Source organism: Chrysochloris asiatica, unplaced genomic scaffold (genome assembly GCF_000296735.1).
Source record: "Chrysochloris asiatica unplaced genomic scaffold, ChrAsi1.0 scaffold00121, whole genome shotgun sequence".
NCBI lineage: Eukaryota > Metazoa > Chordata > Mammalia > Afrosoricida > Chrysochloridae > Chrysochloris > Chrysochloris asiatica.
In genome coordinates this window covers 6,558,598-6,568,644 of record NW_006408639.1, presented here as the reverse complement: position 1 = coordinate 6,568,644, position 10,047 = coordinate 6,558,598, and the positions used below count along the sequence as shown (strand labels likewise).

Below are 10,047 nucleotides of genomic sequence, written 5' to 3'. Positions count from 1 at the left end.
TTGTGTTACTGAAGACATCTGAGCTCCAGACCTGTTCATTTCTTGGAAGCTTGAGATCATAACCTTCTGGTTTTCCTCCCAGCTTGCTTTCTTCTATGTTTAAATTAGTAATGCAACGCTAGATCTTTCAGTCCATATCTTCCAGGAGCATGTATATGGGAAATTTTAGACAAGGCAGCAATGATTAAATAATTGGAAGCAATGATTAAAAAGAATTATGAATAAAGGGTTTAAACATACATAACTAAAACCCTATTAAACTCCTTTTGGATGTACTAATTATACAAAGAAGATTGAGGCCTGGCTTCTACTACCAGTAGACAATCCACAGATAGAGCTAGGAACTAGACAGACAAAAATAAAATGTTTAAATAACTTGGCAAATATCATGGTTGCTTAGAGGGCTCCAAAATAATTTCTGGATGAAGGGACCCTTGCGCTGATGATCAGACATTAAAGGGTTAAATTCTCAGCATTGTTGCCCTTTGTGGTTATGGATGACATCACTGAAGTAGGCCAGTCTCTGTCATCAGGAAGGTTTGTGCTTGAGCCTTTCAGAATCCAAGAGCATCAGTACTCTGTTCTTTCTAGCTTGAGGCTGGCAGAGAGAGTTTGTGGTGGGGATTGGTTAATCCTAGGACAATGTGATTTCCCAGAGACAGGCATAATATAAATTGTAAGCAGTGAAATCAGTTTGCTTGAGTGGAATTTGGTGACTGCCCATCTACCTGCAGCTAGCCCACCAAAAAGCTGCAGAAGGCAAACTACCTGGTGGATAGAATGCAAAAGGCATCGGGGTAGGCCTAACAAAACTGTTAGAAGGCTGTAAATCAGTGATTCTGGGTTTTCAGCACATGATCCAGTGTGGCAGAACCAGAGATCTACCGCTCTTCACCCTGTGTACACCTGCAAATGATCTCTGTGATGACTAAGAATCGGAGTGACTAAAATATCAGAAGATACGTCAACCAACCAACTTGTTCAACAAAAGTAAATCCCAGCACACTCTCTAAGCTGTTGTAGTAATTTCAATAAAAGTAATAGCCAAGACAGCACGGACTCAGTACAAGTACCACAGTACCAAATTTATCACCCAGCGTGACTGTAACTGAAAATAGTACAAACGGAACAGGAATTTAGTTTCCTAAAGTTCAGGAGACTAACATTTCAAGTCCAAGGTGTGACTCTAAGGGGAGATTCTTCTTTGTCTAATTCAACTTCTGTTGTTGGTAAGAACCACCGTAGAGTCAGTTCTGATTCATAGCGACCCTGCACAGGGTTTCCAAGGCTGTAAATCTTTACAGAAGCAGAAAGCCTCATCTTTCTCCCTTGGAATAGCTGGTAGCTTCGAACTGCCAACCTAGAGGTTAGCAGCCTGATTCGTAACCACTATGCTACCAGAGCTCCTTAATTCAACTTCTCTTCTCTTAGCTAGTAATTGTTAGAGTTTCTGAGCTTAGAGATGCATCTACCTGGAATGTCTGGTGCCCTGCCCACTATGTGGGTCTCTGTGTCTGTTCTGTTCTTTTTATAATTCAGAAGTGATTAGGATTAGGACCTAATGTCAGAATCCACTCAATGACTTGATGAGTAGGTCTGATAGGGACTCATTAATATAAGAAAAGAAAAACCCTACCTCTAAACAGAATCACAACCACAGATAGAGGGGCCAAGACATTAATACATATGGTGGTGGTGTGCCATGGAGTCGGTTCTGACTCATAGCAACCCTGTGTAGGGTTTCCAAAGCTGTAAGTTTTTAGGGGAGCGAAAAATCTCATCTTTCTCCCATTGAGTGGCTGGCAGATTCAAACTGCTGACCTTTTGGTTAGCAGCCCGATTCATAACCCACTATGCTACCAGAGCTCCTTGTTAATATAGACAATATAGGAGGCTTTAAAACATTTGTAGAAAAATTCCACTATCTTTTCATTCCATTTTTCCATAAACTTTGATATCCCCTCAGAGTTTGGGGGACACAGTTGGTCCCTAATGGTACCATTTCAGAAAGTTGTGAGAATCCTTTGCCTTTTGCTTGCATAGTCTTGCAATATTGCCAAAGCTTTGGGTGCCTGCCAGGCTTATTGATAGAAGAAATAAAGTCTTCAAGAAACTCAGATAATGCTCTAATTTTAGTTCATGAAAACCAAGTTTTATTAGCAAAGAACCCTCAGTTGTACATCAAAATGAAAGCCTATAGACATGCATCTACAGATCCCAAAGAAAAGACTTGCATTCTGGAATCTATTTGCAATCCTCCCAGAAAGACCCTTTTTGTCCAGTAGGTTCATGTCCACACCCTGAGAAACGATGCTAAAAGTGAAGCCAACACCCTGTCTCTGTCTCTTGTTGTTAGGTGCTACATCGAGTCAATTTTGACTAACCTTATGTATGACAGAACAAAATGCGGCCCAGTTCCATGCCATCCTCCAACCCTTACCATGTTTGAACCCGTTACTGCAGCCACTATATCAATCTATTGTGTTGGGGTCTCACACTTTTTCACTAACGCTCTACTTTAGCAAGCATGATGTTTTCTCCAGGGCCTGATCCTTCCTAATAACATGTCCAAAGTTTGAGAGACGAAGTCTCCCCATTCTCGCTCCTAGGGAGCTTTCTGACTGTACTTCTTCCAGGACAGATTTATTCACTCTTCTAGCAGTCCGTGGGATAGTGAAGATTCTTCTCCAAAGCCATAATTCTAGTCAGAATTCCTTATTCGTGTCTTCACTGTCTCATACCCCACTTAATTTGGTACTTTGGCATTTATACTGGAAGATGCTGAACAGAAGATGCTCTTGAGCTCTTTCTGTTCTTTGAAGCCATGCAGCATATGTGGGATTTTGTTATGATAGCTCTAGGAAACAGGAGACTCATAATGAAACAATAGCAACCTCAAAAGTATGAGTTCTGGAGTGTTCCATATGTTTCTATTAGGCTATAAGGAGTCCTGGTGTGGCATTATAGGGTAAGCACTGGACTATAAGGTCAGTTTGTGCTGGAAGGTCAGCAGTTCAAATTCACCACCTACTCCTTGGAAACCCTATATAGGGTGACTATGAGTCAAAACCACCTTAACAACAACAGCTGCATCAGGATATAAATGAATCTCAAGACTGGAACAGCACATAGACCTCAAGTGAGATCTATATCCACCTAGTGTTATTCCATCCAATCAAGGGACTCCTGAGATGCTATAATCTCTTAGCACTAAGTTCATCCAGTCTGACACTTGCCACATGTGGCTTTTTATACTATGTGTATGTGTACTGCCTTAACAACTACTGTGACCTCTTTGGGAAAAAGCAAAAATACCAACCAACAAACAAACAAACAAAACTGTTTCTTTTCCATTGTTTTATTTTGAAAGTAAGTAGTTATAATTATGTTTGGTCATAATTACTTAGACATATGGCATCTTAAGGAGCCCTGGTGTGGCACTGTGGGTTGATGTGCTGGACTACAAAATTGGTTTGAACCACAATGTCACTGGTTAAGGCTCAGCAGCCACTCCTCGGAAACCCTCTACAAGGTTGCTATGGGTCAGAACCCGACTCAGGGATACTGAGCAACAACATGATACCTGAGAAAACTAGAAAGAGTTCAAAAGCAAGGAGAATGGAACCCCAGTATCAAGGTAAAGACTAGTTCAGAATATAATCTTTTATTTCTCAACAAAGAACAAACATACATGGACTCTAGGTCACTTAAGCAGAACTATAACTTGTTGGAAAGAGATCAGATCACTTTCAGAATACCGGACATTTAGATTGCTTTTGGTGAGCATGTTTTAAATAATGCTGACATGAACATCTTTGTGTATACATTTTAGTCTGCTTCTTAAATTATATCCATAAGATAGATTTCTAGAAGGAAGAACAAAAGATGCTTCCTGGTAGATTATGACATTCTTGTCCTTGGTTCATTAATTTTGATTAATCTCTTATATGGTTGCTATAAATTAGAAGTAAACTTATTTCCTTCCCTTTGTAAAGGAAGAAAATGAGTGCTAAATCCTCTTAGTACATTCATAGCTAAGATAGACACCTGCACTATATGCCACCTTCCCAAACACGGACAGAGTCTTGGTGTGGCACTGTGGGTTAATGCGCCAGACTGCAAAGCCATCTGAACTGCAAGGTTAGCAGTTGAAGCTCACCAGCTGCTCCTCAGAAACCCTAACCAGGGTCGCTATGGGTCGGAACTAACTCGATGGCACTTAACAACAACAACAACCAATACGGACATGCATCTTAAATACTAAATACATATACCACAACTAGATTAATTTATAAAAGTTTTGATTCTACTTAGTGTATACAATAACTTATTTGAGTATTCTGGTATCCATTAACTTTTAATTATCAAAACATTGTTTTTTTGGTATAATCGTCACATGTTATTTTCAATATCTGAAATCCAAATCATTTGTGTTGCAGGGATATATAACTTACATTTAAACTTTGAATTGAACAGTGGTATCTTCCTTGGAAACCATCTACAGGGTCACTATGAGTTGGAACCCACTCAACGACATTTAACACAATAACAACAGCATATTTGTTTAGAAAGCATTCTTCCATGTCTCCCAAATTCTCCAAGAAGTGATATCATAAAATTCACCAAGGCAAAGTTTCCATGGCAAGAAAATTCTCAGTCTAACTCAAAGATATTTTTGTTGTTGTTAAGTGTCGTTGAGTCGGTTTTGACCCATAGTATAGGGTTTCCAAGGAGCGGCTGGTGAGCTTGAAGCATCGACGCTATGGTTCAAACAACCTTGAAGTCCAGCATATTAACCCACAGCGCCACACCAGGACTCCAAAGATATGTTATACTTCTGAAAAATTGAAATTTGGACAATACTGAAATTGACCAGGGTATGTGGCGCTGTGGGTTAATGTGCTAGATTGCAAAGTCGGTTTGAACTGCAAGGTTGGTGGTTCAACCTCACCATTCGCTCCTTGGAAATCCTCTACAGGGTCACTGTGGGTCGGAACGGACTCAACGGCACTTAACAACAACAACAACAAATCTTGCAATAGAATCTCCGTCATCCACGTGATAAGATAAAGAATGAGCCTCAGAAATGCTTTGACATACTATTCACAAAAAGAGCATAGTCCCTAAAAAAGTGAAATGAAAATTAAAAAGAGTACACAGAATGATTTCCTTGTAGTTCTCAAACAAGAGACATCGAAGAAGTGTAGAAATCAGAGAAAAATATTTGATTTTTATAAGGTCACCATCACCCTGACTAGCATGTGATCACATGAACCTTTGCAATAACTGGAAATATTTGCATAAAGGTATGCTTGTAACTCCGTGCAACCACACATATATGCACTTTGTGATTAGAATCACACTTTTGTGAAAGGATCAAATATTATTTCATTTTTATTATTTTGGAGCCCTGATAAGCACTGGTCTGCTAACTGTAAAGGTAGTGCTTCAAACCCACCAGATGGCATTTAGAAATAGCAACACAATTGTTTTGTTATTAGATTTTGATTCTTTCAGAATCTAATTGAATTAGATTCTTTGTATTATTTTTAACTGGTAAAAAAGATATGTAAAAAATGATGTCGATTAAATATTTTTATCAATTTATTGCTTTTTGATACCGTGAAATATGCTTATAAATATGAAGTGTTGTTAAGTGCCATCGAGTCAGTTCTGACTCATAGCAACACTGTGTAAGGTTTCTGAGGAGCAGCTGGTAGATGTGAACCTCTGTTCTTGCAGTCCAAACTGACTTTTCAGTCCAGTGCTTATCGTACAGTGCCATGCCAGGACTCCATCAATTGGCTGATAATAAATATTTACTGTCAAAGGTTCTTTTAATTTTATGAACCGTGCAAACCTTCTTAAGTACTATGTGAAATAAATGCTGACAGGGCATAATTGTCATGTTTTTCTGGTTTTGCAGTCACTAATTTTATCTCTTTTTTCTTAAAATTCTGTATTCAGTTTGGCATTTACTACAACTGAGAAGCCACAATGTAGCCTGATTTTTCCATCATAAAGAAAAAGCCAAGGTCTAGCCGGAATTTTTCTGTAATATAGAAAAATCTATGTTTCTGTCTGAGTTTCTATAAGAGTTTTCACCCAAATATAATTTTGAAAAGTTATAAGGAAACATCTTGGTATCAGCTTTCTTTCTGACTTAGAATAGGGTGAATTCTCAGATTCTGTGACATTTTGTTTTAATTTGTTTCGCTGATTATTTTCTTTCTTTATGTTGTTGATTTTTATTTCTTAACAATTACTCCGATATCTTCTTAAGTCATTTCCCAATCTCTGTCTTATTGTCTTTATTCTCATTAAATTTTTCCTTTCTCCTGTTTCTCTGTACCTTGATGAGTCTCAGCTTGGTCTTCTCTGGATCTAACTTAATTTTCAAGAATAACAACTCTTTTCCTTATTACTGGCAACATTCTGATTTTGTTGATTAATTCATTTGAAACCCTTCATTGTTCCCATCAGCTTCCTTTCCCTCTGAGCTTGTTGTCATTTCATTATCAGCCCATTTCTTTTTTAGTTTGCCTTCTTCAATTTCATGGAAGTCATGCCTTCCTACAGTCCTTCTGATTATTGTGGTTAATCCTTTTTGGTACTATGTTCTTCCCACTAAGAACTACAACAGCCTTTAACTTCTAGCAGTCACCTTTTAGCGCCCTGTAGCTGAGAATCCTATTGGTTCCCATTGATTCTTTTTTTTTTTTTTACCATTGTTACGTAAAAATTTTATTTGTGAATCATCGGTTAGCAAATGAAACCTGAAAATAAGACATTATTTCCTTAACATTCAAGAAAACAACTATAATTGCTACCATTTCTATAGACGCCACCATCACCCTGTTAATATCCACAGCTCATCTTGTCAAGTTCCAGGACACTTGAAGATTCATTCTGCAGGACAGGGCAGTCTTCTCCCCACTCCTTCTGCAATCCTCTTGTAAGCTTTGGTCTCATCACTATCAGGGTGTGAAATCACAATTGGCTGGCCTGTATCTTAAGTTTCCCTTGTATTTAGGTATAAAGGAATGTCTCCTAAAACATCAAGATCAAGGATCTGTGCTAGTTTCCTTGCACCATCAGCACCAAATATGTGAGTTCTGTGTTTACACTGTGGACACTGGAAAACACTCATGTTTTGGATAAGGCCCAGAACAGGTACGTGGACTTTCCCAAACATCTCGGCACTCTTGTGTGCAATACCTTGGGGCATGGAGACAATCACAACACCTGAAATGGGACTATTCTGTGAGACTGATAACTGCACGTCTCCAATTCCTGGGGGCATATCAACAACCAAATAGTCCAGTTGACCCCAATCTACCTGCCGCAACAGCTTCTCAATAGCTGACGTTATCGTAAGACCTCTCCAAACAATCAGTGCAGTCTCTTCAGCCAGGAAGCCCATAGACATACAAGCAGTGCCATAATTCAAAAGAGGCTTCATTAGGCTGCCTGTGTTGAAAGAAGTACAGCCAGGATGCTCCTTATAAGCTACGACAGAGAGATGAACAGGAGGGACCAGTCCCTGTAGAAGGACATCATGCTTGCTTGGTAAAGTGGAGGGTCATCTGTGATAATTCTGGAATCCCTTTCAGATTCATCATCTTTGGAATTGATGGGCTATACACATACACAACAACATAAACAACAAACCAATAGCCTTTGACGAATCATTTGCTGCGAGTGCAAGTTCAAGTTTCACTGCTGTAGTCGATTTTCCAACTCCGCCCACTCCAGAAGCCACAGCTGTAAGTTGGTTAACACCTTCTATTGGTTTCTGTTTTGGAAGTCCTCGTGACATAACTTGTGCTCTTCTTTGTTTTAAGGTCTTACCCTCACCGCCAGATAACAAAAAGCAGCAAATGCTACCACGAACCCATTGCTTGCACTATTGTCCGGAAGCTGGCCCAGAAACCATCGCAGCTAGTGTGGGAAGATCACTCCCATTGATTCTTATCCGTTGTCCTACACATGGCAGTTTTTGCCAATCCACACAAGGCTTACCAAATTGTGGCTCTTGCTGTCGCCATTTGCAGAGCGTCACGTCATTGCTGAAACCTGGACCATCCAAAAAGAAGCCTGCTGCATACTAACTAGTCCTCTTTCATTGCCAAATTCCATTGTTCAAAGAATGTGGCTAAGGTCAGACGTACTTCAAAAGATGCCACTGCTGTCGGTAAGGAGATGTGTACACAGTATGATGGTTCCTCTGAGTGTAAAGGTGGCTGATACTTTTCTTAGTGTTGTGCCTCACCACGCATGCAATCCTCTGAAACTGGCCCCAGGGACAGAAGAAGCCCATCCCCCTTTCCGCAGGGACTAGGCGTGTTATGTTGTTTTGTCTCTCTTCTCCTGGGCATTCCTACTCCAGACAAGTTTCAAAAAACTTTCAGTTTGAGGGAAAACGTCCCTGCTCTCCTTTTACAGAGATATCCACTCCCTCACAAGCAACAATTGTGGTTTCTCATCAACAGTTTCTCACAGGGAAAAATATATTAACGTGAAGCACTACACTAGATACCTTGCTATGTTATTTCTTTTCCTGACTTTCCCACCTCCAACCTCAAACTATAACACACCTATGGGTACAGACTGCATTTTACTTATGTTTTTCTTTGTTGTTGTGTGCCATTGAGACAGTTCTGAGACAATGACCTGTATAAAGTTTCCAAGGAGTGACTGATAAGTTTGAACTGCCGACCTTGTGATTCAAACTCACCTCACAGTCCTGTGCTTTATCCCACAGCACTACATCAGCACTCTATTGGCTCATTATTTTAAATCTTGACCTGAAACGGAAGATCCCTGAGGGTAGGCATTTCTGTCTCTTTTCTCTCAATGCCACCTCCTCCACTTCTGTAACAGGACACATGATAGTAGACAGGCAAAAAATATTTTTACAATAGATGAATGAATGAATGTTGAAGTGAGTTGAACAATAGTCTAGTAATTCAGAGTCTGGAGGCTTAACTATCATGATTTCTCTGACCCTACTGACACATGACCTCATTTCTGGCCTTGGCTGTAAATTATCCTTGTCTTTTCTAATTATTTTAATTTCCAATTAGCGCTCTTCTACAGAAATGCATCATTAGACCCTTTTATCCAACCTTCTCTTCTATTTCTCATTAATAGTAAGTCATATTACTCTTATGCATCCATTAACTACATAAGAGATATTTTCCTCAATTAATACCTGGGACTTAAATTTTTCTGCTTCTTCAAAGCACAAATGGTAAGCTAATGCCAGTTGCAACTACAGGTAGACTTACAGTTTGGGAATACTACATACTTTGCATGCTACTGGGAATATTTATTCAGAACCAAAGTTGATTTGGTTTTTTTCTTCTCTCTTCTCATTTTTCTTTTCTTCTGTCTTCTCCTTTCCCGAGTGAGTTGCTTGACTTTATCAAACAATATTATTTTCACAGGTTATTGTTTTAATGGTTTTTTTGTTTTGCTTTTTGGTATTTTGTCATTTTAGCCAACAGAAAAAGAGCAAGTTTCTCAAATGATGTTATGAGCTACATTTTTCTTGTTACATCTGATTTCAGTTATTATACTTGTCTCTTATTTTAAAGTTAGTTCCTTATGAACTTATTCATCTTAGAGTAGACTGGGGACTCCTATCATACAGTGGGGCACTTTACATGCAGAAGAGTGATGAGGGCTAAGGACTGTAAACACAGCAGCTCTGCATTCACTTGTTAAATTTTGTAGCTTCCTGAATAATATTTCAATTGAGCAAAGTATTTGACGCTAATACATATTTGAAGACAGTTCTGGTGTGGTACCATAAGATAAATACTAGACCACAAAGTCAGTTTCAGCTGCAAGGTCGATGGTTCAAACTCACAAGCCGCTCCTGGGAAACCATATACAGGGTCGCTAAGTTGGAACTGACTTAACAGCACTTAACAACAACAACAACAATAAATATTTATACATATTTACATTTGGAATCTTTTCTTGATGCCCTCTGCATCATTCAATAATTTGCCCAGAGAATCTTTCAATAACGAAAGTCAA

General features: G+C 39.1%; 1 pseudogene; it reads right to left on the bottom strand.

The window, feature by feature from the left end:
• Positions 1–6,904: 6,904 nt before the first annotated feature.
• LOC102840734 overlaps positions 6,905–10,047 on the bottom strand; it is an 18,748-nt pseudogene continuing 15,605 nt past the window's right edge.